Here is a 26,784-nt window from a genome sequence, read left to right as displayed (position 1 = left end):
CCAATCAGTGAGTCTGCTCTGGGATTGGACCCAGCAGGCATTCAGAGAGCAGCTGGCAAAGGAGAGGCAATCCCCTGTAAATTAGATTATATCTGAATGGGATTCCCCCTCAGTATTTCTTTAGGTACAGGACAGAATACTTGAGTGATGCACTGTCCATAGCCACCTGTAGGTTCAACTCACAATCTCTTTCCACTACTTACAAGTTCTTGCACTAACGTGCTGTCCGTGCACGTACTTTAAACTGGCCCCTGACTTCTCTCTGAATCTGGAATCTTTATGCATTTCTACACACACCTGGTGTGCACCGATTTCTAAACATAAAATCCATTTCACAAGAACTTGATGTAAGACCCAATGAAAGTTAAAAGAACAATAAAGTTTAATTCCAATCAGACATGCCCACATCAGAGGAAGGCTCCATAAAAAATACTCAGCCCTTCCAGTTAATTACAGAGGCTCTCAGCGGGCTCTCCATGTGTCTTCTGTTTGAAGGATGTTAGGCTGCGAGTCAAAACCATTTGTGGCTTTCCAAGACCCTGAGGAACAGGGAATGATTTATCAGTTGACAGATCAGCCAGAATCTGCCAAACCTAAGTCGGGATCCTGGCACTGACTTAATGGCCAGGGAGAAAGGGAACCCCGCAGTGAAGGAAGGACAGAGGAAAACCAAGGTTCCTGTTCAAAGCCAGCCTGGAGTCTAGAGCTGGACCAGACATGGGAACCATGCTTGGGCATCCATTACTTAACCCAAGGTGCTGGAAACTGCATTCTTTGTGCAAGATTGGAACTAGTAGGTGCTGCTTTTCTCCTTCTGCAGACCCGGGATTAAGAGTGCAGTTTCGCACAGGTCCCAGGTGGCTCTAGGTCAGGACTGAGGTACGCTGGCAGAGCTCTGGGTGCGGGTCTCAATGCTGGAATTGCAAGGGGCACTGCAAATGTGAGCGAGGGGCACCGGCAGAGGATCTCAGTAGTGGAAAAGCAGGGCTTGCTGAGCGTTAGGATTGGAGTGCCCTGGCAGAGCTGCATGTAGGTCTCAGTACTGGAAGAGAAGTGCTACAGGTCAGGATAGAGGTGCAGAACTGAGCAATACAAAAATGTGCGTACACCACAGCCAAACGAAAGAAAGTTCACACTTTCACTCAGCATTCTCACTGGAATTAGGGAACAGTGCCTTGATATTTTCTTCATTCACATGTACACATCTGTAACTACACAGCTGGAATTCAGGTCAGCAAGGTGGGGCTGGTTTATTTCCATATTCCACTACAATTAGGCCAATACTTTATTTATTTATTTTTTTAACAAATAAGTGTTCAACAGAATGAAAGTTTAAAAAGCAGCCCGGACTACCACGCAGGGGGACTGGAGTTTGATTCCAGCCTCAGATCTTCCGCTTCGCCGGGCTGGCTGGGGTTGGGGATGTTGCAGAGGCAGCATTCACAGCCTCAGGGGTGGGGAGGCAGGAGTCCATGTTATCATGCAATGGCGCCACCTCGTAGCCAGATTTGGGGCACACGACTGCAGGGTTCCAGAAGGAGCTGTGGTGCAGGGCCCCCAGCTGAGGACTATTGCTACAGTGACAGACTAAAGCAAGGAGGGGCAGGGGACTATATAAAATAGGGTGACCAGAAAAAGCAGCCTGGAGACCAGAGCTGTGTGGTCATAGTGCGGAGGTGAACCACCGTTGTGCTACACTGCCAAATAATGCCTGGTCAAGGATCAGTGTTTCCCCGAAGACTGACTCAACTCGTGCAGTTTTATTCTCACCCCGCTCCGTACCCCTGCCCAAAACAAACACATACCGCTCCCTGCTCCATTTTCCCTCTCTGCGCTCTTTTTATATCATCTCAAATATTTTCCCAATCCAGATGCATAAAAGTCCTTTTATTTCTCCGCAACATAATCAGAAACAGATTGGAAGATTGTACAGAGGAGAAAGAGCCTCAGAAGAGGGCTGGAGCCCGCAGTCAACCTTCCCACAGACATAAGCACGTAAGCAAAATATCAGCACGAATCAAACCGAGTTGGTCGTCACATACGAAAGACGACGAACAGCAGTCCCAAGGAAAGTCTGCAGCACCGTCGCATGCGCTGAGGATGTGCATAAACGCAGCATGCATGGGCACATGGAGGTCGGTAGTCAAAAGGGTTGCTCCCAAGGTTCGAAATCCCCAGCCCTCTTGCCAGCAAAAGTTGAACAGGTAAGTGGAGGAGTAGTAGAGTGGTTAGGAACCAGGGAAGCCAGGGTTCAAATCCTGCTGCTGCTCCTTGTGACCTTGGCCAAGTCATTTCACCCTCAGGGCCTCAGTTACGAAGCTTTTTTTCCCCCAAAGATGCAAAATGGGATAAAAGCCTCAGTAAATTGGCCCCTGAGATTGTGAACCCTCTGGGGATAGGGAAATACCTGCAGTAGCTGAATGTAATTCATCTTAAGCCACTGCTGAAAGAATGTGAGCTAAATATAAAATATTTAGATAAATTACCTGGCTAAATTTAGTCTGATAAGAAGAGGTGGGGGGAATTCCAGGGACGTGACTGAAATGGATCCAGCTAGTGCAGATATTCAGCACTAACCACCTAAACCTAGCTGGGCACAGCGGGTTGAAGAAAATGCTATCTGAAAATCAGCTGGGTAACTTTAGCCGGGTATATTTTAGCAGCAGACTTAACATAGAAGCTACGGCAGAAAAGGACCAAAATAGTCCATCGAGTCTGCCCAGCAAGCCTCCCATGGTAGTATCCGCTGGTGAGGGGAGCAACTGTTGCTCTGCACAGTTCTCTCTCAGCCTTATAATAACTCATACAACTTTACTGCTAGCAGCACTTTTACTGGGTGACGGGCCTTCCTGAAATTTTAGACAGTGCTGTGTCGTGTGCTTTGCTTATGGACTTGGCCGTAGAAGCAGTCCAGTGTTTTTTCCCCCCCCCCATTTTTGCACATCAGGTTCCCAGATCGCAAAAGTCGGGGGCCCTCGTTGGTTGCTCTCTGAATCCAATTCCCCTTTCCCCCCCTGCTATAGAAGCAGAGAGCAATGATGGAGTTGCACCAACAGTATCGAGGTTTATTGGTTAGGGAGAGTAACCGCCACACCAGCAAGTTACCCCCATGCACTCTTTTCTTCATTTCCACCCTCCAGCCTTTAGGGATCCACAGAGTTTATCCCATGCCCCTTTGAATGCTTTCACTGTTTTGGTCTTCTATCCGGCTTAAAAGTGCGGCTGAATATCCAGGTAAACCCAGGGTAACTTTACCACTCACTGGCCTGCTGAATAGTGACCTCGCTGTGTGTATGCACGAGGAGAACGAGTGCACAGAGTGTAGCACGCAGAGGGAAACCGTGCGACGGCAGTACAGAATGAGAATGGGTGTAATCACAGCGCCCAGCGGCAGCGTGTGCTTATCACAGTAGCATGAACAGCGATAGGATCACGGCGGACACGGCAAGAGTGGTGTAGGCAGGGGAAGGTACGTGCTTGACTCATTTCTACAGTCTAAGGAAAAGGACTGTATTAAGGGATATTTTATGCACGTACAGATGAAACTTCTGTACTGTTCCTCGCTGGGAAACGATTGGGAACGGCCAAGTTATATCAAGATAAGGAATGGGAAAGGATACAGTAAGTGGCGACTAGATGGCGCTTATGGCCTGGGGAAAGGGAGATGACTTGCTGTGGGGGGGTGCACCAGTGATGCGCTCGAGTCGCCCCCCCAGAGCCGTCGAGGGCTCCGGCGCTATTAGTTAGCAGCTTCCCCGGCCTTGGGTGGTCACCGCAGCTCTTGGCTACTAAGGAGAATCAAATCTATTAAAACGATTTGCCACGTAGGGACGGCTCCCCACTGGCAGCAAGACGTCAAGCGCCTAAGGAGAGTTTTCAAATCGGGATAAGAAGCATGTGAAGGTACAGAAGGAGAGGAAGAGGAAGAAAAACCGACAACAGCTCCTAGGCGACGGCAGAAAGGCTTCAGTTACAGAAAAGAGATGGAGGACGTTGTTATGGCAACTGCTATAGTAAAGTTAATGGGCTTTAATAGCAACTTACAAGATAGATATATTTATTTATTTATTTATTTAAGGTTTTTTTATACCGGCATTCATGAACTCGTTCACATCATGTCGGTTTACAGAAAACAGGGGTGCGGATAATACAACCAAAAAACATAAATAACGTGATGAAGAGAAGCAGTTACAATTAACAAGGGCTAATGAACTGGGAATGTAAGAAATAGAAAGAGATAGAGGAGAATAATTATGTACAAAAGTTCAATATAAATATGGTGTCTCATATGTACAGTCTCTGAGTAGAGAGTTTGTTTATGGTGCATATTAGGTAGAGTTCGAGAAGGCTTGCCTGAAAAGCCATGTCTTGAGTCTTTTCCTAAAGGTTAGGAGACATGGTTCGTTTCTGAGTTCTGGAGGGATGGAGTTCCATAACTGTGGGCCTGCGGTGGAAAGGGCTCGGTCTCTTAAGGTGCTGTGATTAGTGGTTTTCGTGGGTGGAACAATGAGGCATCCTCTGTAGGCTTCCCTGGTCGGTCTTGTGGATTTGTGGAAGCGGGGAGGAATTTGTAGATCGATTGTGGTATGTTGGTGAATGATTTTGTATATCAAGGTGATGGATTTATAAATGACTCTGAAATGAATTGGTAACCAGTGGAGGTCTTGTAGCACTGGGGAGATATGGTCTCTTTTCTTAGTGTTTGTCAGTAGACGGGCTGCTGCGTTTTGGACCATTTGGAGCGGTTTTGTGTATGAGGAGGGGAGGCCAAGTAAAGTGGAGCAGCAGTAGTCCAATTTTGAGAAAATGAGGGCTTGGAGGATGGTTCTGAAGTCTTTGGCATGGAAGAGTGGTCTTATCCTTTTTAAAACTTGCAGTTTATAGAAACAGTCTTTGGTGGTTTTATTGATGTGGGCTTTGAAGTTTAGTTTATTGTCGATTAGCACACCTAGATCTCTTACATGAGTGGGTTGTAGGTTGTTTGGCAGAGAGGTTGTGAGATTGTTATCAGGAGTTATGAGTAATATATATATATACACCTTGGATAAATTACTGGAATTGTGTTCTGTATGGATATGCGCACACCCCCAATGAGCTGGAAGAACAGCTGTAGACGCACAGAATAGCGCATGCACTAACCTGTGCAAACAGCAGCCTAGAACCTTTGCCCATAAATGCAAAACTGAAGAAGCGAGAAACGGTCCAACGCGGAAGACTCTGCCTGCAAATTCTTTGTTCTGTGGATCATTTCCCCTTCCGAAAGCTGCAGGAAATTAAATCCTTGAGATAAAGATGTGCTGTTTCAAAACTCTCCGAGGGAGTGATAGGAATTGTAAAGCTAAATTAGTTGGGTGGATGGGCAGACCCCGGCAAACTGCTTTGAGGGCTTTTCGACTTCTTTGCTCTAGGGCAGGACTCGTCTTTCTCATCAGGACTCGTCTTTCTCATCAATAATGAGGCTTTGGCTGGACCCCTACCTCCTCTGATATTCCCCCTCCTTCCATCACAGGGGTTTTAGCTTACCCCCCCCCCCCCCCCGTTCCTCCCTCATTGGGGTTAAACCAGAGCTTCCCAACCCTGTTTTGGAGACCCACAGCTATTGGAGTTTTCAGGATATCCACAATGAATATGCATGAGATAAATCCGCATGCGCTGGAGACCCAGCATGTATTTTATCCATATTTTATTGCAGATATCCTGAAAACCTGACTGGCTGGAAGATCACCAGGGTGAGTTTTGAAAGCCCTGGGCTAAAAAGCCTTTCTTCCCTTATCAGGCCCCGAGTCTGTCCTCTCCTGTCAGGGCCTCAGCCTGCCCCTTTCCACCTGTATAGCTGAGCCCAGTTTTCTCTGTGCCTCAGTTATTGAAGGGGATAATTATTCTTCAGCCCATGTTTGGAGTCTTGTTGTAAATCCCAGTAGCAAACCTAATACTGGGCACTGCCACATGGCCTCCTGCTGCAGATTACGGGATTTTCCCCACCGGTGCAGCGGGTGATCATCGGCACTCTCTCTCTGGGTTTTATACTGAGGTTGGGCGCTTGGCTCTGCCTCCTCTCCTATGAATGAGTGTGGCCCTATGATATCTCCCTGCCTGCCTCCGGCGGCCAGGGTCACTACCATCGGGATAACCCACCCGGGGGTCACCCCTTTGAAGTGCTACTGACAGCTTGAGGCTTTTAGACATCATCTTCCTTTTGTGCCTAAGCAGTCTGCAAGTTATAGCAGGGTTTCTTGGGTAGGGTAGAAAGGGGTTTTTTTTAGATGTTTTGTAATTTGGGAAATGTAGGAATTGTTATGTATTATTTTATGATGTTATTTTATTAAGAACCGTCATTACAATATAGGTTGCCCTATTCCCCAGTGAGGAGGGACGGGATTAGACTGCTCATTAGGGAGTGTTTAATATTGATTAATGTATATTTTCTTTTCCTGACATTTTAAGTATGGAACCCCTGGGCTGATAGTCCCAGACAAAGGCTCCAGGAATCACACCTCAAGCACAGTCTCTTAAGATCTCTTCTCTTCCTTTCTTATTGTTTCATGTGGGCGTCTAAGATTCCCTGAGCCGGAGTGTGTGTGTGTGTGGGGGGGGGGGGGGGGGGGGGGGGATGGAAGAATAATCTTCTAGGCCCTATGCCTTGCAATTAATTGAAGAGCTGTTGTAAACAGCACTGATGATCAGAGCAGCAATCTTCATGCTAGAAACGCTGGATGCTTTCCAACATCTATTTTACTGATGAATGGTGAAATTAATGCAAGTTTTTTGTTGGGTTTTTTTTTTATTTACAGTTCTCGATGTTACATTTTCAGTTCTTAATAAGGCTGAAAGCTCTCTGTATCTGTTCTGAAACCAGGTCTTAAATCCAGAAACCCTGGAGGCCTGAAAAATAAACAAGACCAGGGAACAGCCATGGACATACTGTCCCTGCAAGAGTCAGCTTAAGCTTCCACACCAGAAAATAGTAGCTAGGGTTCATACTTATATAGGCAAGGAGCACACAATTCTACGCTCCCCACAGGGGAGCTACAAAGCCTCTTTAAATATTCTGTTCCCTCCCCACCTGATTGGAGCAGTCCTAGTACGATCTCTACATGTAGGAAGGCGGTTTAAGAACATAAGAAGTGTCAGATCAAGGTCCCTCGAGCCCAGCATGCTATCTCTGATCGTGGCCAGTCTGGGTCACAAGCACCCGTCAGATCCCCAATAGTTGATCTGTTTCTTCTATCTCGCTCCCAGGGAGAAGCGTTGGCTTTCCCCAGGTCTGCCTGGCTACTAACTGTTTATGGATTTTTCTTTCAGGATCTTGTCCAATCCATGGCTCTGACCATGTACTCTAAGAACAGATTCCATAGTTTTATAGTGTACAGAGTGATAAAAATACTTCCTACTATTTGTTTTAAATCTGATGATTGCTAGTTTAATGGCGTGTCCCCTAGTCCTAGAATTATTTGAAAGAAATAACCGTTCCCCCCCCCCCCACTCATGATTGTATAAATTTCAATCATATCCCCTCTCAGTCGTCTTTTCCAAGCTAAAGAGTCCTAATCTGATTAGTCTTTCTCCATCCCCTTAATCATTTTTGTTGCCCTTCTCTGTATCTTTTCTATGTCTGCTATGTCTTTTTTGAGATGAGGTGACCAGAACTACACACAGTTCTTAAGGTGCGGTCGCGCCATGGATCTACACCAAGGCGTTATGATATTTTCAGCTTTGTTCTCAATTCCTTTCCAAATAAATCCCAACATTCTGATTGCAAAATGACTGCTGCCACATTTGGAGCAGAAGATTTCAAGGTACTCTGCACAAGGACCCTGAGGTCCTTCTCCTGGGTGGTGACTCCTAACATGGAACCCAGCACTGTGTACCTGTAGCTGGGATTATTTTTTTTCCCACCTGCATTACTTTGCACTTGTCCACATTAAATTGCATCTGCCATTTAGAAGCCCAGTCTCCTAGTCTCACAAGGTCCTTCTGCAGTTCTTCACAATATGCTGCTATTTTAACGACTTGAAAGAGGTTTGGGTCAGCTGCGAATCTGGTCACCTCACTCGTTGTTCCTTTCCCCAAATGTAATGTTGTGCTAAGGTCAGCCAGAGCATATAGTAAAGCCAAGAGAGTAATGACAGCAGTTTATTGAAAGAAACAATGTCGCCCCAGCAGCCCCCAGAAATGGATGCATAAGTTGGAAATATCTTTTTTAGAAGTTATGAATGTAAAATGGGAGGAAGTAAGTCTATGGCGCTACTTTTATTTTTTTATTTTTTTAATATTTGTAACCAGCGCTTAATCCCCTGCTCAAGGTACTGTACAATAAAACAAACATGCATTAAAAAAACACAAACATCTAAAATAATAGCAAACATATTGCTATAACTCTCTGTGTTTCTATCTAGCGGAATGTCTCCTGCATAACTACTGCATGACCTCACCAGAACCTGAGAACACCGAAGTAACACAGATTTCTCAAATGCTTGAGGAAACAAATACTTTTTCAGCTTTTGTCATGACTGCTTCCTACTATCATGGAAACAATCAATTACGGAGACATCTCTGGTTTGAGATGGCCGACCAAATCAATTGCAGAAAGCTATTCCTCCCAGATTCCACTCCTTTCAAATTCCTTCCACAGAGCTCTCAACAGTCTGCCATTCTCTCGAGTTAATATGTGGCAGCATTCGTCTTATTACAACTAGAAAGGCAAGGACCAATGTGAGCACTGCTGAGGCGGCGAGGGGAGGGGAGCGTGTCCTAGCAGCCACACAATAAAGTCTTTTTTTGCCCCATGATCACTCTCAAGATGTCTTCCAGGATGTGCCTCATTGATATTTGTTTCATGAATACTGAATATTAAATCATGTCAGTTAAGTAGCCACATTATGTACGGTATTTTGCAAAAAAAAAAAAAAAAAGACATTTTCCTTCACACCATGACAGTTAAGTGGTTTTAAGTTAAATGGACTTGTTACTTTAGTTGATATCATGACTTTAGTTGATATTAATGTGCTTCATTGATATTTTTGAAGATAATAATGGATATTAAAATGATATCATATTATACCATTAAGGGGGCTATTTATCATTGTAATTGGAATGTATGTTAATGTTTTGTTGTCTTATTTTATTACATATTTAGGGGTAGATTTTATAAATTTGCGCACACACGTACTTTTGTTTGCGCACCAGGCGTGAACAAGAGTACGCGGGATTTCAATAGATACGCGCGTAGCCACGCATATCCATTAAAATCCGGGGTCGGCAGCCTGCGTGCGCCGAGCTGCTCAGCCTGCCTCCGTTCCCTCCTTCCACCCCCCCCCCCCCGCACTTTCCCCTCCCTAACCCATCCCCCCAGCCCTATCTAACCCTCCACCTTTGTTGAACAAGTTACGCCTGCTCGAGGCAGGCATAACTTTGCGCGCGCCAGGCCGGCTGCCGTGTGCCATGTTCCGGACCGGGGGCTGGTCCGGAGGTCGCGGCCACGCCCCCGGAACGCCCCTGGATGACGCGCTGACCACGTCACGCCCCCCGACATGCCCCCCAGGAAAGCCCCGGGACTTACGCGCGTCCCGGGGCTTTGCGCGCGCCAGAAGCCTATGCAAGATAGGCTCGGCGCGCGCAGGAGGGGTTTGGGGGTTACGCGCGTAACCCTCTGAAAATCTACCCCTTAATATATATTATGCTATTGTTGTGATACTTTTATTTTATGTATATGTTACTAGATCTGATGTATTTGCTGTTGTATTTGATTGCTGTATTGTAAGCCACCCTGGGTCCTCATTTGGAAGAGGGCGACATACAAATGGAAATTGAAAAATGCTCCTGCTACCTGTAATACTTTAATGCCAGTAATTTGGCCAGATATTTCTCTTGTGTAATCATGATTTTTTTTAGCTGGAGAGGAAAGTTTCATACCTTCCTAATCCCCAACCAGGTGATATTTCTCTTGTGTAATCATGTAATTTGGCCAGGACACACTCCACACCTCTCCATTCAGCCAGCCTTGTAATTTTTTTTTTTTGCAGGTTTAATCTTCCTACTTTAACAATGGTCATAACATCATTGTGTCCCCTATCAGGTCAGGTGGCAGGACGTTAAACTCCCCTCCTCCCTCTCCATATTGAACATGCTCTCAGTCTCTGCCAAAAGGTTAAAAAAAAAGAAAAGTCACGGTCCTCAGCTCACAGCTCAAACTTGGATCTTAGCCAAAAAGACCGCTGGACTAGCACAATCATCATTACTCACTAACAGAAGGGTCATCGATCTTTCAGTGGTGACAGAACTTGCTCCAAAATCAGCCAACTCTGGTCCCACGCTATGTGCACATTTTTGTGCATATAGCTTTACTCCCAATGTAGCAAGGAGATCTGCACACAAAGAATGTGCACACAAATCTGAATAAAAATGTACGCTCCTCCAAGCAAATCCCATATTAATCATGGCATTAGCTATTCCTCTCCAATACAGAGAGGTGCATAGGCTTAACTCAGATTTTCTCGATGTTAGAAATTTAATGCCTTGACAGAGATGAAGTCCATGGAGCTGAATCTGGAGTTCATGGCGGCATAACTTAAGGGCACAACGTTTGTGTGAGCAAATCATATTTTCAGCAACACAATGCACACAAACCATGATTATGCTTCTACAACATGTTTTGCATGCATTACCCATTATTTACACACACTAAACATGATTTATGCCTATAAACCACAGATTATGTGCATAAATCATGTTTTATATACATAAACCATACTTTATGCATATTAAATATTATTTATTCAGGCTATTTTTTTTGTGCACATTTTTAGGTTTACGTGCATTTTTAAATCTGTCGATGCATTTGTATACTATTAGCTCTCCGCAGGAGAAGTTAACTTTTTCTTTTTTCTTTTTTTTTAGCAAGTACGTTAAGAAAATGCGAGCTGAAATAGAGTATACATATTCTACTACTATCTTATTACATCAGGGCCTCAGGGAGCCCAGGCCACAGTGATGGAGACAGTCTCACAGGACAAACTTAACAGTAACAGCAGCAGCAGCTCCGAGCAGGAACTCAAGTTAAAGGCCTGTTTCTGCAGTTAGGGCGCCATCTAGTGGACTGTCTGCTGAAAACCAAACTGGGTTTGTTGATGGAGGCCCCAAGACTAGGATGGGATTAACTCTGTTCAAGGGTACAACCAATCAGGTTTCAGAATTTATTGATTTTTCTTTCTTTGATCTGATTTATGACTTGTCTTTCCGGGTAATTACTGCGGAAAATAAAGAACAACATGACTACAGTGCCTTGTAAACATCTTCATCCTTTGTACATTTTTCACATTCTGCTGTCTTAAAAAAAAAAAGAAATACAAATCTGACAGGCTGATGCAACACCGCGCGCTGGCCGCAGCACACGGCTCAACGTGATTGGATGCGCATTATGAACGCGTGTCCATAACCCCCCGATGTGAAACGGGGCTTAGCGCATCCAAAACGTGCGTCCAACCCAACACGAAGCAAATAGCGCTCATCACATGTAAATTCATTTTGATGAGGCTATTAGCTATTTCCCCCGATGCAAAAAAAAAAAAAAAAAGTGCACCCGATGCACGTTTTCACTCTCCAAAATTAACGGCTGCCCCAGAGCAGGTGTTAAGTTCTGAGAAGCCCCTAAAATTGACAGAAAAGCAAAAAATATTGCTTTTCTGTGGTTCCTCCGACTTAATATCGTGGCGATATTAAGTCGGAGGAACCAAAAAAGGAGAACCTTAAAAAAAAAAAAGTGAACAGGGAGTCAGGTTAGGAAAGGGGACGATCAATTAAAAAGAGCTCCCATTTTCCTAGCCCCTGGCTGTGCACGGGTATAGGAAAAGGGAGGCTCGTAAAATTGAGCGTCCGTTCTCCTAACCCGCACACAGCCACCTCTCCTGGGCGCCCGCTGCCGAGGAGGCACTAGAGAGGTGCAGGTTCCCCTAGTGCCTCCTTTTTACCATGGCCGCCCATTTAAATATAACATCGGGAGTCCCGGAGAGGTGCGCATCGGCAAGCGTTAGAAACAAGGGCGGCTCAAGGCAAATCAAGTGCCTGAGGCAAGGTGATGAGATGGCGCCCTCCCCACCACTCCCCCCCCTCCCCCCCCAATCAAGGCACTATTTATTTCAAATCATCGAAAGAGACAAGGGGAGAGCACTTCTTGGAGTTTTGATGAATAGAGGTCTCTTGGAGTCTGGCCCTTTTGATGATTTGAAATACTGGGGAAGGAGGTGGGGATGGGTGGGGAGGCAGGGGTCAGGGTTCTCCTCCTCCAGTCAGGCTCTCATTCACATAGTAACCCCACTCCCACGCCCGCCTGCAGTCAGGCTCTCACTCACACCCACACCACATCCCAGTAAGACTCTCATTCATTCACACACACACACACACACCACCGGGAGCCATTCTGCTGCTCATCCTGTGCGATAATCAAACCACGCGAGCCCAGCACTTCCTTTACACTGATCTTGTGCATCGCGAGATCTGCATAGAAGACGTGCTAGCTGTACGTGTCTTGGAAAGCGAACGCTGACATCAAGAAAGAGTAGGAGAACGGGCTCCTTCTTCTTTCTTCGGCTGCCGGCGAGATGGGGGTCCACTGGCGGCCTCACGAGCAGATTCTAGGCCGCCAGTGAGATGGGGTCCTCCGGTGGCCTCGCGGGCCTCTCCCTGCTCCCGCCACCCCATTGGGTGCGCCGCCCTGTGCAATTGCACGGTTTGCACATTTGGTGGCGCCGGGCCTGCTCAAAGGGCCAGTCTCTCCTTTCTTCAGCCACCAGCGGCACCGCAGGGCCTCTTCTTCGACCACCGGCAATGCTGGGACTGTTCTTTGCCACCGGCTGGTCTTGACGGACCCTTGGTCTGACCCAGTATGGCATGTTCTTAAACGCCGGTGGCGCCGCTAGCCTCTGCCGCTGCTGAAGATCCTTGCTTTTGCTGGTGGGATTTCCCCCGCCCCGTCACTGTTCTGCACTGCCGCAGGACCTTCCTGCCAGTGGCAATGGTACCCCTCCCCCTGTTGCCACCCGGGGCAGCCCTCCCCCCCCCCTTGCCCCCCCCCTTAGTATGCCTCTGTGTCAGTGATAATATTTCTAGGAAGCTGGCAACCCTGCCACACTCTAGGGAACCCAGCCTACTGCCTCTTCCCCAGCAGGATGACCCCTTTGCGCGTGCGAAGATGCCACCCGCCCGCACTGATATAAAAGTCGGCGGGTATGTGCGTGCGAGTATTGCATTTTATAACATGCGCTCATGTTATAAAATCAGAGTGTCCGTGTGAGCGTGCCGGGAACCGTGCACCCATGGGCGCATGTTTTAAAATCTACCTCCAACTGCACTTAACGCAGGCAAAACCTATTGGCAATTCAATGGCATATATTGTAGCAATTTTCAAAAGCCCACTTACACGGGTAAAGTGCATTTACGCGTGGAAAACACAGTTTTAAATTTGGAAATGCTTTTGAAAATCAGGCCCATAGGGTGGGTAATTTTCAAAAAGCAAATTTCTGCAGGTAAGGGACACTTCTAGCCGCAGAAGTGGCTTTGAAAATTACCCACTCTATTTTAGTGTTTTGTACCATCAGGGAGTGCTAAGAGGCCACCATCAGATGCTGCAGAGGGGGGAATAAGTGGCTGCCACTCTGGATAGGGATTCTCCAGTGGGGCAACGAGAGAAGCAGCAAAGTCCAAGGAGCTCATGCATTCGGTCTCTCAATAAAAAAAAAAAAATAAAGACGTCAGCCAGTGGGTTGACTGTGTTCCAGATATAAAACTCTGATTTACTGGGCACTGTAAGGAGGCATGAATAAAGAAAGTTGGGAGAGAGAGGTCTGGCCATCACCCGCTTTTACAGTTCATATGGGCCTCCTTACTCTTAGGGTAACCCGCATGGAGAGGCAGCCAAAATCCTAAATGGCAGACGGGATGGATCCTTTTTGACTTTATCCGCTGACATTTACAACGAAGTTCAAAAATTAAGTAAGGCAATACAAGAAGTCCGAAAAAAAATACAAGAAACCGTTCTTCACGAAAACCAAAAGACAGAGCGTCCCCCCAAGCAGTATATACAGAAGTCATGTTCTCAGGCTGCTTCAGTGCAACAGCTGAGAACTGGAGTTCTGATCCTTCTTCAAGCTTCCTTTCTTCCCCAGTGGTATTTCTGCACCTGGCTGTTGCGGTCAGCCTGGTGGACGAGTCTCTCTTCCCGCTGGGTTACGAAAGATCAGCCTCCAGAATTTGCTGCATGCTAGGTCCCACCTGGCAGCCACTCCGACCATGAGACTCCCCAGGCAAGGAGAATCCATACGAGTCCCCGCAAAAGGAGAGGGAGGAAATCGCTGCCTCTGACGTGCTCCGCGTGGCCAGCGACTCCCTCTCTAGCACCTCATGGAGACACCTATATAGGCTTTAGAATCACCCTTTGTGGGATGGAGCAGGGAAAAAAAACCAATTAAAAAAAAAAAAAAAATATATATATATATATATATATATATATTCATCTGCACCTCTGAAATTTTCCTTACTTTGACCCATGCTGAAAGCTTAAACATTACTGTACTGAGCCATGGCAGCCAAACTACTTTATATTAATTATACTGAGTTTTCGAGCTGGTGATGTGGACATGCTGCTTTGAAAAAGCCAGGAGTGGCCCTCAGATGATTCCTCATTGCTCAGGCGAGTCTGGACTGTTCTTCCTACTGAGACCTGGGCTCCCTCCATGTGTTTCTTATCATTTCTGAAAGCTTTTCAAGTGCCATGGGCTCAGATTCATCTTCCACGTGCCCTTGCAGTCACCTCCAGCTGTCTAGGATCAACAAAAAAAAAATAAAAAATCTCTTCATCCTTTTCCACCAGAATTCCTGGGGATCTTTAGACTTAATTTTGATTGATTAAAATAAAAATAAACAGAAGAAAACTGGTAGAACAATAAATTCTCTATATATGTCATCCCAATTTAAGGAGAATCTCAAATGTCACGATGTGTTTTATGGAGTAGTTTTAATAAATTAGTTGAGAATGCTGCCCTGGTAAAATGGCAATGTAAATGTAACCCTTTTCTTCGGATTTCACTAAGTCCAGAGGACACACAAAAGCATTTCTACTGGGTCTATGTTCTTCTGCCATTTCCTCATTTCTACCAAGTCCAAAGGAGTGGATTCCTTCTATGGGGAAAAGGCTTAACCTTTTTAAACACAGGCGGTGTCGATTTCAGAGGTTTAGGTTTATTTAAGAAATGTTATACTGCCAAATCATAACATTTCCAGGCAGTTTACAAAAAGCTATAGAAGCATTCATAATAAGGTAATCAGATCAATAAAGAACAAAGAATAACAGAAGACAAATACAGCAGAAAAAGATATTCAACACTGCGATTACTGCTGGTGCAGAAAGACGGGTCACTGCCCCCTCTAATAATGTTCAGTGCTGCAGGATCAGGCAGGACACGATGCGAGTGTGCAAAAACACATTTGTACTTTGCTGTAGCAAAATTATGTAAATAATGCCCAATCGACGGGTTTGTTGTTCACTTCACATCTGTGCTCGGGGGAGCGCTTACAAGCTGGACTACTTTCTTCTTTACTCCGTGCTGGTGTCCTTCCGGAATCAGCTCCCCCTCCTACTAATCTGAGTGGGCAGTGTCCCGGCTGGGAAGGGAAACCTAGTGAGGGGATCCCCTTACTCCCCAAAGTGTATTGCACCTGCAGTCAGACAGAGCCCCCACCTGCTCTCAGCTTGTGTCCTGCGCTTCCCCAGGGTGGAGATCCGGCTGGGGGTCTCTAAGTGATCTTGAACCCTTCCCTTCTGAACCCTCTCTGCCGTTGACCGCTTAGGGGAAAAGGTTCTTTTCTGGATACCGTCAGGGCTTTCGCCGCCCAGCCTCCCAGAGAGGAGAGGTGGTAGAAGAAAACCTCCTCACCAAACACAACCCTTTCCAAATCCTGGGTGAGGAGTCACCGCAGTCCTCTCACTGGCTGGAAACGTATCTACAGGTCTTCTCCCTCCTGTCCTTTGGTTAGGGGGGGAGTTCTCTCACCAACAGGAAGACGAGGCACAACCAAATCTCGGGGAAAAACTTCTCACAGGAAGGAATAACCTCTATCAGGCAAGGGACTGAGCAACCTCGAAATTCAAACACAGCATAGGAGCAACACCGTTCCTTACTCATCAAAACCCAAACTAAACCGAGCATACACTCTGAGCTCCCCCTTTCTGGGCAAGGACTGAACCATTTCAGGCATCCGCGGTGGGAGGCGCTGCAGACAGACAAGTCTGTCCTACTAGGGCAGGGATCTATAGCCACCTGGTGGGAGACCAGGAGATCTCCACATAAATTAAGTCTCAATTTTATGTATTTATTTATTGATTTATTTGTTGAGTTTTTATACCATCATTCGGGAGAGCCATCATAACGGTTTACAAAAATATACATTTTTCTTAGTTGTGTAACAGAAAAAAACAATGTGAATGTTATACATTTTCTTAGCAGTTGTGCAATAAAAAACAATTTGAACAATATCAGAAATAAGCATATCAAGTCCAGAGAGCATTATTAGGTTGGAAGAGGAGGGTATGCAGTTCAGGGTGAAGAGAATGTATTAAGAGGTTTATAACTGAGAGTTCAGTTGAGAGTTGGAATGATCAAACGTCTGAGGGTCAGTGTAGAATTTGCAGAACATTAGTGTTTTTAGGTCCTTTTTGAATATTGTTAGGTCGTGTTGGGTTCCCAGGAATTTAGGTAGGGTGTTCCAAAGTTTAGGTGAAGCAATTGAAAAGGCTCTCTCTCTTGTGGTTGCCAGATGTGTATCTTTGATAGGGGGAATGTTTAGGTAGCCTGAGTTATTAGAGCGTAGGTTTCTTGGAGGATTTGAAATACTGTGAATGTCATTTGAAAAGGATTGCTATGCTTGCACTGGTATTTCTCCTGCTTTGTTGCTGTGTCTTACTCCGGTTTCGGCTCTAGTGCATGAAGGCCTCTTGCTGTGCACCAGGGCATTCACTTTGATGATGTCACAGTACTTGTGAAGTTGTGCCAAGAAAACCTTGTGCAGGATCCAGTCCTGTTTTTCTAAAGATCAATCCCAATGCATTCTTCAGGTCAAAAAAGCACTAGCCTGCATTGGGAGAAAAACTGGAAAACCTGGCCTGGAAAAGGGATGTTATAAGGTGCTAGAGGACAAGGTGTTTTTTCAACACCAGCTTTTACATTTTCTTATTGAAACAAAATATTTACGGAGCGGTAGTTAAAAAAAAAAAAAAAAAAAAATAGAGTAAAAGGCCAGCTTGGTGTGGCACCTGGTTTGGGAAACACTGATTTACTACATCACACACGTTAGAGCTTACAGTCTCTGTTAACTTGGGAATAAAAGGTCAACAAAAAATTAGGCAATACTTTCTTAATAGGCTAAATCCATTTTTCATAACTTTTTATTTTAATCAGGCACAAAATACACAAATATTGATTTATACAAATACAATGACAATCCTAACAGTCCATTTTTTTTTTACTAGTTTGTGGGAACTACACTCCCTTCATCGGGTCAAAACAGTCCCATTAGCTGAAAGCATTCTGTGCTGCCCTAGTTCTCTTGTTTTGTGAGTCGCCTCAGTTGCAGACTTACAAGTCAATTCCTCAGTGGCAGAGCTGATATAATAAACCGAAGGCGAGTAGTAAACTGAGAGCAATTTGTCTATCAATTAATGCTGCATGACGATAAGCAGGAGACTGTTAACAGCAGGTAAGCAGTGCTAATTAGGTGCTAGAAAACACAATTAAGTGCACATCTGTGCAAAGAGCTAAAAGTATATCTGCATAAAAAGGCGACCCTGCTGGCACTCCCAATTAGGACCTAGGCTCCCTCTGTGTTGGGCCAAAAATGGTAACATTTTTCCATTTTTTTACCTTCCCAAAGTTCCCTTCCTCTGATGCATTTCTGGATGAGACCGAGCCATTCCCCCTTTTCAAGAATTTTCCCATGCCGGCACATATGCCCCCAAAACTAAATGCATTCCATACAAGAGAGAACAATCTGTAGTTACATCTACGTTACATGGACATATGTACAAAGATATACGCCTACAGATCAGCATTTCTGGATTTCGAGCTCTGACTGGCTGAGAGGAAAATATTAAAAAAAAAAAAGCTGAGCACCTGACATAAATCGTGACGTCTCAGTTTTAGGCAGCTGATGTAAAACAATTTTCATCAAACTTAGGTGCAAGTTTTGGGATGAAAAGAGATTCCTAACTTTAGGTGACTGCAGCTGAGGCCCCCACAACTTAGGCCTGCCCTTCAGTCGTCTGGCACCAGAAATCGGCGCTGAGCACTTAACCTACTGTCCTGACCCTACTCACGTTTTGGGCTCCTAAATGTAGGTAGCAAGTGAAAATAGGAACCTAAATTTAGGGACTCTGTGAGAGGCCATTTTTATTTAGGAAGATCTAGGCCCCTAATTCCTTAACTTAGGCACTTAGATCTTTTGGATATCAGCCTTCACGTGCCTGTAATCGATTCTGGAGGTTTAAGAAAAGGTTACACAAGCATCTGTCTGGTAGGATGGATCCTAACCTGGAGCTTTCAGGAGGAAGTAAATTACTTGTGGTCTTTCTGTGATTTTTGTGACCCTAATCACTGATGTTTCTTTTCTTTAAGAGAGTCTCATCAACGTCTGGGATGCCCGGGGAGGGGGGCGTGTGCCAGGTCTCTCTGGATGTGTTCGCACATTGTGGGATCACCCCCCCCAAAATTAGAGCCGAAGCACAGTTCCACAGAAAGCCTGGGAATTCTGCGCCCTCTGAAACCATTTCCCATCCATCTGAGCGCAGGATTCTTCGGCTCATTAATCTTTGGGATGATTCCAAGTGTCCATGTTTTTAATTAACAGAACTACTGCAGTTCTGTGTTTTCTCTCCAGTTTCCACAGCCTTCTTTCTTTTCCCCCTGTTCAGTATCTCCAATATCTCTTCTAGCAGGAAACAGCTCACAGCCCTCAATTCATTTCAGTTCTGCCACCGAAAGGTGGGCAGCACGGCAGCCCTGGTGTGAGCAGCTTGCAATCCCTCTCCTCTCCTCCTGGTGGGAGTGATGAGCCACGTGGAAAACGGTTTTTGACTGGATGAATGAATTGTGTTATGTATCTGACATGCGAGGCCAATTATCTCATGCAGCCAGAATATTATAAGGTTTTGCAAGCAGATCTATCTCACTCGTTATTGCGTGAAGTTACTGAAGTTATAGATGTGGCAGAAAAGTTAAATATCTAGTAGTTAAAAATCCTCAGTTTACAGTAAGTTATGGCACCCCAAAAAATAAATTTACCACCTCTCCCCATGCCAACCGATAGTTTCAGCAAAAGGATCAGTCTTAGAACCGTTAGCTGAATTTATTGACTTTTTTTAGACCTTCAGTGAGGACTGCCTGTTCATTTATTCAGGACACATCACACATGTTAAAGAAATTACATGAGGTTACACAGTTATCTACGATTCTATGTCATCATTAGTTATCACTAATATTTCTCAGTAGCAGCTCTTCAGATTATATCCACAGTTATATCTGATCGTCCAACACTGCAGAGGATTCCATCTCAATTCATTATGTCCCTGGCTCATTTTGTTTTAGTGAGGAATTATTGTTTTAATGATGTATTCTACCAAGATATGCATGGTGTGGCTATGGAGTCACTGTTAGCCCCGAGTAAGTATTGCCAACTTATTCATATCCCTATTTGAAGAAGATCATGTATGTGTTTCACATTGGTTCTCTAACATTAAATTGTCGTCCAAGTTTATAGATCACTCTGAATAGTTTAAACAGGTGACATAATCAACAACATAAAATATCTTTTTAAATTCTAATAGTGACCACATTCGAGAACCACTAATTGCAAGTCAGATATACTTCTGACATGTTTCAGTCAAACAGTGTGTAAGTATATTCATGGGTCACTCAAATTGCTCCTTTTTATATATACATTTTTCTTATGCATGCAAATAAAAAAGAAAAAGACTTATTTGCGGAAACTTGGTGTCCTTAAAGGCCGGCAAGTCAAGCGCTAGTGTTGCGTACATTAAATGTCCAACAGGCAGATGTAATATTGGCTCGCACACAACAGGAGCCCAATCATGAGCGCCTGCTCATAATGGGTGCTCAGCCACCTCTCCTGGGCAAGCCATGTAATATTTAAATGAGGGGGTTGTACTAGAGATAATTTTGTGTGTTTCTAGTGTGTCCATGGCATCGGACACTTAATGTCCAGGGGCTGGCGTTAAGTGTTCCATGTTAAAACATGTGGAACGGGGGCTGGTGATTTTTTTGTACTGGGAGTAAAAGCTAATAGCCTCATCTAAAAGCATTTACATGTGATGAGTGCTATTAGCTATGCGCTGCTTTGGATGCACATTTTGGATGTGCTAATCCCCTTATTGCATCAGGTATTAGCCTAGCCTGTCCAAGAGCTCATTAGCCTGTGTGCTAGGCTCTGGGCACGATATAGCATCGGCCTGCGAATGTGCAGCAATGCGCCACTATAATAAATCCCCAGGAATGTAACGTTGTAACATGTCCCCCACTCTGGGTTGTCCCCCACTCTGGGTTGCACAGTGTTTTAAACTTAGTATTTCTGCATCAGGCGTGTATGAATAACTTAAAGCTGAATCACTGATCCTAAACGCTGCACTTCATACGATGGTATGAACTTGCTCATGAAAAACTGTTTATATATATTCTCCATTTTCTCACTGTCAGAGAGGTTGCTGTAACTTAACTGCGCTTGTACGTATGGCGCTAAAGCTGCCTCTTTGCTCAATTAACGAGCGTCCATTTTCCTAACACGTGTCTGGGCACAGGTTAGGAAAATGGATGCTCGTAAATTTGAGCGCTGACCGCCACCTCTTCTGGGTGCCCAATGCCAAGGAGGCATTAGGAACACACAATTTCCCCTAGCGCCTCCTTTTTACCATGACAGCCCATTTAAATATTAAATCAGACACCCTGGAGAGGTGGATTGGCACATGTTAGGCGAGCGGGCACTCAATCATGAGTGCCCGTTTTATGTGTGCCAATATTGCATCGGCCTGTAAGTTCGTGAGAGCAACCTCTGCCTGCTAAGCGGCTTCTTCACCTGTTTCACTGAAGGAATGACGACGAAAACAGCGAGAAATGAAAAAGATAAGCAGCGCGATGGAGACGGCAAGATGGCCGAGGCGCCGTGCATGGCGGAACAGACGGGCTCAGCAGACGGTGGCATCAGTGAAATTGCAGCAGCAGTAATCACAGCCCTGTGTCCACCAATTTGGATGCTAAATTTGAAAAAGCTTATGCCAAATTTGAGGAAATACACTCCCTGCTTATGGACGCACAGGTCTGTGCAATATCGGCACGCGTAAAACGTGTGCTCGTGATTGAGTGCCCACTACCCTAACACGCGCCAACCGACCTTTCCGAGGTGTCTGATTTAATATTCAAATGAGCTGCTGCAGTAAATAGGAGGCACTAGGGGAAACTGTGCGTCCCTAATGCCTCCTTGGCATCAGGCACCCAGGAGAAGTGGCTTAGGAAAAAAGAATGCTCAATTTTACGAGCATCCATTTTCCTAACCTGACCTCCAGCAACTTTTTTTTTTTCTAGTTTTTATTCCCTTACTCCTTTTTTTGGTTCCTCCAACTTAATATTGCCACGATATTAAGTTGGAGGAATTACAGAAAAGCAGTATTTTCTGCTTTTTTGTTAACTTGAGGGGCTCCTCAAGAATTAACGCCTGTCCGGGGCAGGTGTTAATCTATTACAGTAAAAACGTGTGCATCTGGAGCACTTTTTTTTTTTTTTTTTTTGCATAAGTGGCTAATAGCTAATAGCCTCATCAACATGAATTTTCATGTGATGAGCGCTTTTAGCTATGCGCTGGTTTGGAAATGCGTTTTGGACGCGCTAATCCCCTTGTTGCATATAAGGCTGAGCGCACTATATTGCATCGACCTGACAATGACACAACTGAATGAGATAGAGGTTCATTTATCAGGAGGATACTGGAGTGCAAATGCTAGAATCTGAGGTGTGGGTGCTGCAGTCAGTTAACAAGAAAATGGAAGACAAATAGAGGTCTTGAAAAATCACTCCCGTAGGAGCAATATGAAGCTGATAGGCCTCCCAGAGGCTGTCGTGTATCAAGATGTGGTGGGGACTTTGGAGGCCTGATGAAAGCAGACGCTGAGTGTTTCAGAAATGCATGGCCCCTTTTATATAGAGGGCGCACATCACATAGAGCCTAAGGAGCCTCCCTAGAGTAGGTCCCTTCCAGTAATCATAAAAGTATTGAATTTCAGGAATAAGGAAGAGCTCCTGCATAAATATTGGGCATGTAGAGATCTTAAATATGAGCGTCAGCCAATTTTGCTGTTTGCAGACTTCTCAGCAGCAGGGGCCCAGAAGCATAAGCTATTCTCTGCTGTGTGTGCGCACAAACGGCAGAGTGCCAGATACGCTTTGCTGAGAGTAGTCCATAATAACGTGGTAAAGTTATTTGAATCCCTGGTTCCAGCACAAGAGTTTCTGCAGCGCTAGGTGGTTGCAAGAGAAGAGTCCGGAAGTCTTGATTCTCTAATGGAACGACTCAGTAAGCAAGACAAATGGAAAGGCATTTTGGCTTTTGAGCTTCATAAAAGCAGGAACCATTTGAATTTGTCTTCTGATTATTTCTTTAACTTGGGAGCTTTTTTCTCTCTTGCAACAACAAAGTGCTCTTTTGTTATTTTTTTTCATTGACCTTGATGACCTGATCTTAAGGGTTGTCGGCTATACTTCGTGGACTGGCAATTACTCTAAGATTTTTTTTTCTCTTCTCTTTCTTTCTGTCTTGTTTTCTTTCTTTCCTCTTTCTCAAAGGGGGAATGAGGTCCCACTCAGCATTAGTGACCTTAAAACCAAAGTGGGGTTTTTGATAGTGGAAATGGGGGAAATGTAAGCAGGGGGAAGGAAGGGATGATGGGTTGGGGAAGAAAGTGGACCGGGGGAGAGGGTGCACTGAGGGGAAGGACTGGGAGAAAGGTTTTCCATGGGTATAAACTTGATTTCTGTGTGCTTGGTTGGTCATTGCCTATACGATGGGGGCGACTTTGGCTTCCTTGGGTGAATCCTCTTGCCTAGGACCTAGGTTGCGGGGTCCGGGCCACTTTAGAAGCTTACTGGTTTTTCTCGTTAACATTACTGTTTGATTAATTACGGTTAATCCAGAGGTTAGAATTGTCACATGGAATGTTACAGAGCTTGGATCAGTCGTAAAGAGATTCAAAATCCTGCAAGCAATGCAAAGGTTTAAAGTGCACGTTGCCCTTCTTCAAGAAATGCACTTAGACAAGGTAGAGCCATCAACAGTTATTAAGACAGTGGGTGGGGATCGTTTTCTCATCTCAATCTTGAACAATAAAACTGGGGTGGCAATATTAATTGGAAAGAAAGTGTCATTTCAAGAGACTAAGGTAAGAGAGGATCCAGAGAGGCGATTTCTCTTAGTTGAGCCCTTCTTTATGGTCAAAACGAAGTGTTTTGTTTGGTTTATGCACTGAATGTTTATAACCATAATTTCTTTAAGAAATTGGCCAATCTTTTGATGGAATATAGAATGAGGCTCTAATAACAGAGAGGGGCCTTTAATTGTGTTCACGACAACCATACTTTAGACAGATCAAAAGGAGTGCCTGGTTCTTGTAATCCTAGGCCTTAGAGAAAATCTTATCTTTGCCAACTGTTGGATTAAGTGGATGGTTGGTAGGTGTTGCATCCCATGGTAAAGGGTTATACCCATATTTCCCAAGCACATAACTCTCAGTCTCGCATCATCTTTAAGTTTAGACAGAAATCTTCTCCAAATTGACTCTGGTGGCGATTGGCCTGTTGGCATTATCAGATCATGCTCTGGTGTGGTGTGACCTGGAAGGTTTCCACCCTGAAAGGGAGGAGGGGTTTAAAACCTGGAAATTTCCCACTTATTTATATAATGATCAGAGATTTTTTGTGTAAAACGTGGGAGCTATTTTCAAGTAATAATGCAGCCCAACAAAGTATGCCAGTCTTATATTGGGAGACAGCCAAGGCTGTTTTGAGAGGTGAGATCATTTCTTATATGAAAGGAAACATAGTGCAATAGAGATATTGCTATTAGAGTAACAACTGCAGAAAGCCAGAGTTGTATGAAAAATATCCTACCAGGGTAAATAAGGTAAAACTCTCGGCATCTCAGGTCATTTTAAATACATTATTACATCAGACTGCAAAAAAGAGCTTACTGTATTATAAATATAATTATATCAATATGGCAGGTAGGCTTCTGGGTAATGTTACAAAAAATTGGACGGGCCCTACATTTATATTCATAATGTGTTCGAGCTCTGGTTCAATTGTTATTTCAGGAAACAGATATGTGAAATCTTTAAGGAATTTTATCAGCTGCTCTACACAGTGGAACCTGGTGGTAGGGACAAAGTTCAGACGACATATCTTCAGAAGGCGAATTTGCCTAAGCTGACTCCCGAGCAATTGGCCAAGCTTAAAGCATCTATCCAACTGCTGGAAATACAAAAGGAAATTCACAATGCTCAGTTACATAAAGCACCAGGCCCAGATTAGTATATAGCTGAATTTTATAAGCTCATGGCACTTAAAATATGTGCTCCATTGGGGGACATGTTTATGCAGTGGATTCGATGGTTTGTTTTTTTTATTATCTCCTAAAAAACAGCACTTATTACTGTAATACCAAAGCAAAGATCTAGTGTCTCCAGCCTCTTACAGACAGATATCTCTGTTGAACTTCAATGTGAAGTTCCTGGCAAAAATATTGGCGGTGAGACTGGCATATTTTGCTCTACTTTAAGTGGGTGAAAATCAAGTTGGGATTGTGAAGGGGAGGTGAGCTCAGTCTGGAATGCACAAAACATTTTAGTATCTATGGCCTTCAGTAAATATAACATTTCCTCGGTCCTACTCAGTTTAGATGCAAGACAGGCATTTGACAGGGTGGACTAGAGCTTTTTGTTTGACACTCTGAAGGCCTTTGGTATAGAAGATTTATTTTACCCAGGCAATTTGAGAATTGTATAGTAACCCACTAGCCTCAGTAATGGTTGATGGGTTTCAATTTGAAGAGTAAGTTGGAGAGGGTAACATACATACATAGTAACATACATAGTAATGATGGCAGAAAAAGACCAAATGGTCCATCCAGTCTGCCCAGCAAGCTTCCCACGGCAGTAAGTACTGCTCCATGCAAGTTACTCCATGTTTCTGTTAAGGGTAATAACTGCCACTCCATGCAGGTTACCCCCAGGGCCCACTACCCCCATACTTTTTTTTTCATTCTTTCCCATCCTCTTGCATTTAATGATCCACAGTGTTTATCCCATGCCCCTTTGAAATCCTTCACAGTTTTAGTCTTCACCACTTCCTCCGGAAGGTCATTCCAGGCATCCACCACCCTCTCCGTGAAGAATTATTTTCTGACATTGCACCCTTTTGCTCTTGCTATTTATTTTGTTGCTCGAACTTCTTCTTAGAACTCTCGGAGCTAATGATGGCAGAGGGAATTCCTATGAGTCAATTGGGGCTGCCTCCATTTAAGTTATTGGCTTTTGTTGATGACCTGTTTATGCTTATCTAATCCGGTGTCTTCGGTGGCAGCTTTGATATCGGAGTTAGAAATTTTTGAAAGGCTAGCAGGTTTCCGGCTAAATTTAGATAAGTTGGAGGCGTTCCCTATGAGTGATGCAATATGGAATCTATAGGGTACATAGTTTCCTATGAGATGGGCTGAGAATTGCATAAAAGATCCCTCAAAAATATACAAGTTCAATTCCTTTTTGCCATTTGACTCTACAAAAACTGCTTTACAGTCTTGGATGGACTTTCTCTTGTCTCTCTCTGGGCAAATAAACATGTTTCAAATAATGATTTTTCCTAAATTGCTCTATATGTTTCAAACCATGCCTTTTTTTTTTTTTTAATTCTTAAGCATGATTTGTTGGTAATGGAGAGTCAAATTCGTAAATTCATATGGAAAAAGGCCAAGCCTAGAATAGCCATGTCCAGGTTATAGAGTAGAAAAGATATAGAAGGCTTAGGTTTGGCAAAATTGCATTTGTACAATATAGCTTTTTACCTTCAGCTCATAGGGGACTTGCTGTTGGGTACATAGTTTTATACACCTATCGTTATGGAGTGTTATTTTCTTCATTCGATTTGGGTTTTATTTTGCATACCTCTTAAATTAAACTGCCGCCACCCCTTCAGGGCCACTCACTGGTGTTACTAATATGGAAGTACTGGAAATGGCTCATGAAGAAGATGCAGTTGAGAAACGAGATCTCTCATTATTAATATTTTCCATTTAAGGAGCATAAGAATTCCATTCTGGGCTTCCAGTCAGCGGCCTTTGTGCTATAGGAAGGGAAGGGTCTTAAGTTAGTTGGACAATTACTGAATGAACACGGTCAAGTGAAATCATTTGTGGAAGTGCAACAAGATTTTGACCTAGGAGGCATGTAATTTTTTGCTTATTTGCAGGCCCAGCACTATGTTAATTTGTTAACTAGATATAGTTGCGATGGAGAAGGTACAGAGAAGGGCGACTAGAATGATAAGAGGAATGGAACAGCTCCCCTATGAGGAAAGACTAAAGAGGTTAGAACTTTTCAGCTTGGAGAAGAGATGGCTGAGGGGGGATATGATAGAGGTGTTTAAAATCATGAGATCTAGAATGGGTAGATGTGAATCAGTTATATACTCT

At 44.3% G+C, this 26,784-nt stretch overlaps 1 protein-coding gene and 1 long non-coding RNA gene across 4 annotated transcripts in view; one reads left to right on the top strand and one right to left on the bottom strand.

Moving 5' to 3' along the window:
* NHSL2 (NHS like 2) overlaps positions 1-26,784 on the bottom strand; it is a 540,965-nt gene that overhangs the window by 364,799 nt on the left and 149,382 nt on the right. The window lies entirely within an intron of this gene.
* On the top strand, positions 1,915-11,231 carry LOC115094458. Its single transcript, XR_003857554.1, has 3 exons — positions 1,915-2,204; positions 8,397-8,712; positions 10,897-11,231. It is a non-coding gene; the product is annotated as an uncharacterized LOC115094458 (long non-coding RNA).

This window comes from Rhinatrema bivittatum, chromosome 6 (genome assembly GCF_901001135.1).
Source record: "Rhinatrema bivittatum chromosome 6, aRhiBiv1.1, whole genome shotgun sequence".
NCBI lineage: Eukaryota > Metazoa > Chordata > Amphibia > Gymnophiona > Rhinatrematidae > Rhinatrema > Rhinatrema bivittatum.
Note: the sequence above shows the minus strand (reverse complement) of the source record. Positions and strands in the feature narration are given on the sequence as shown.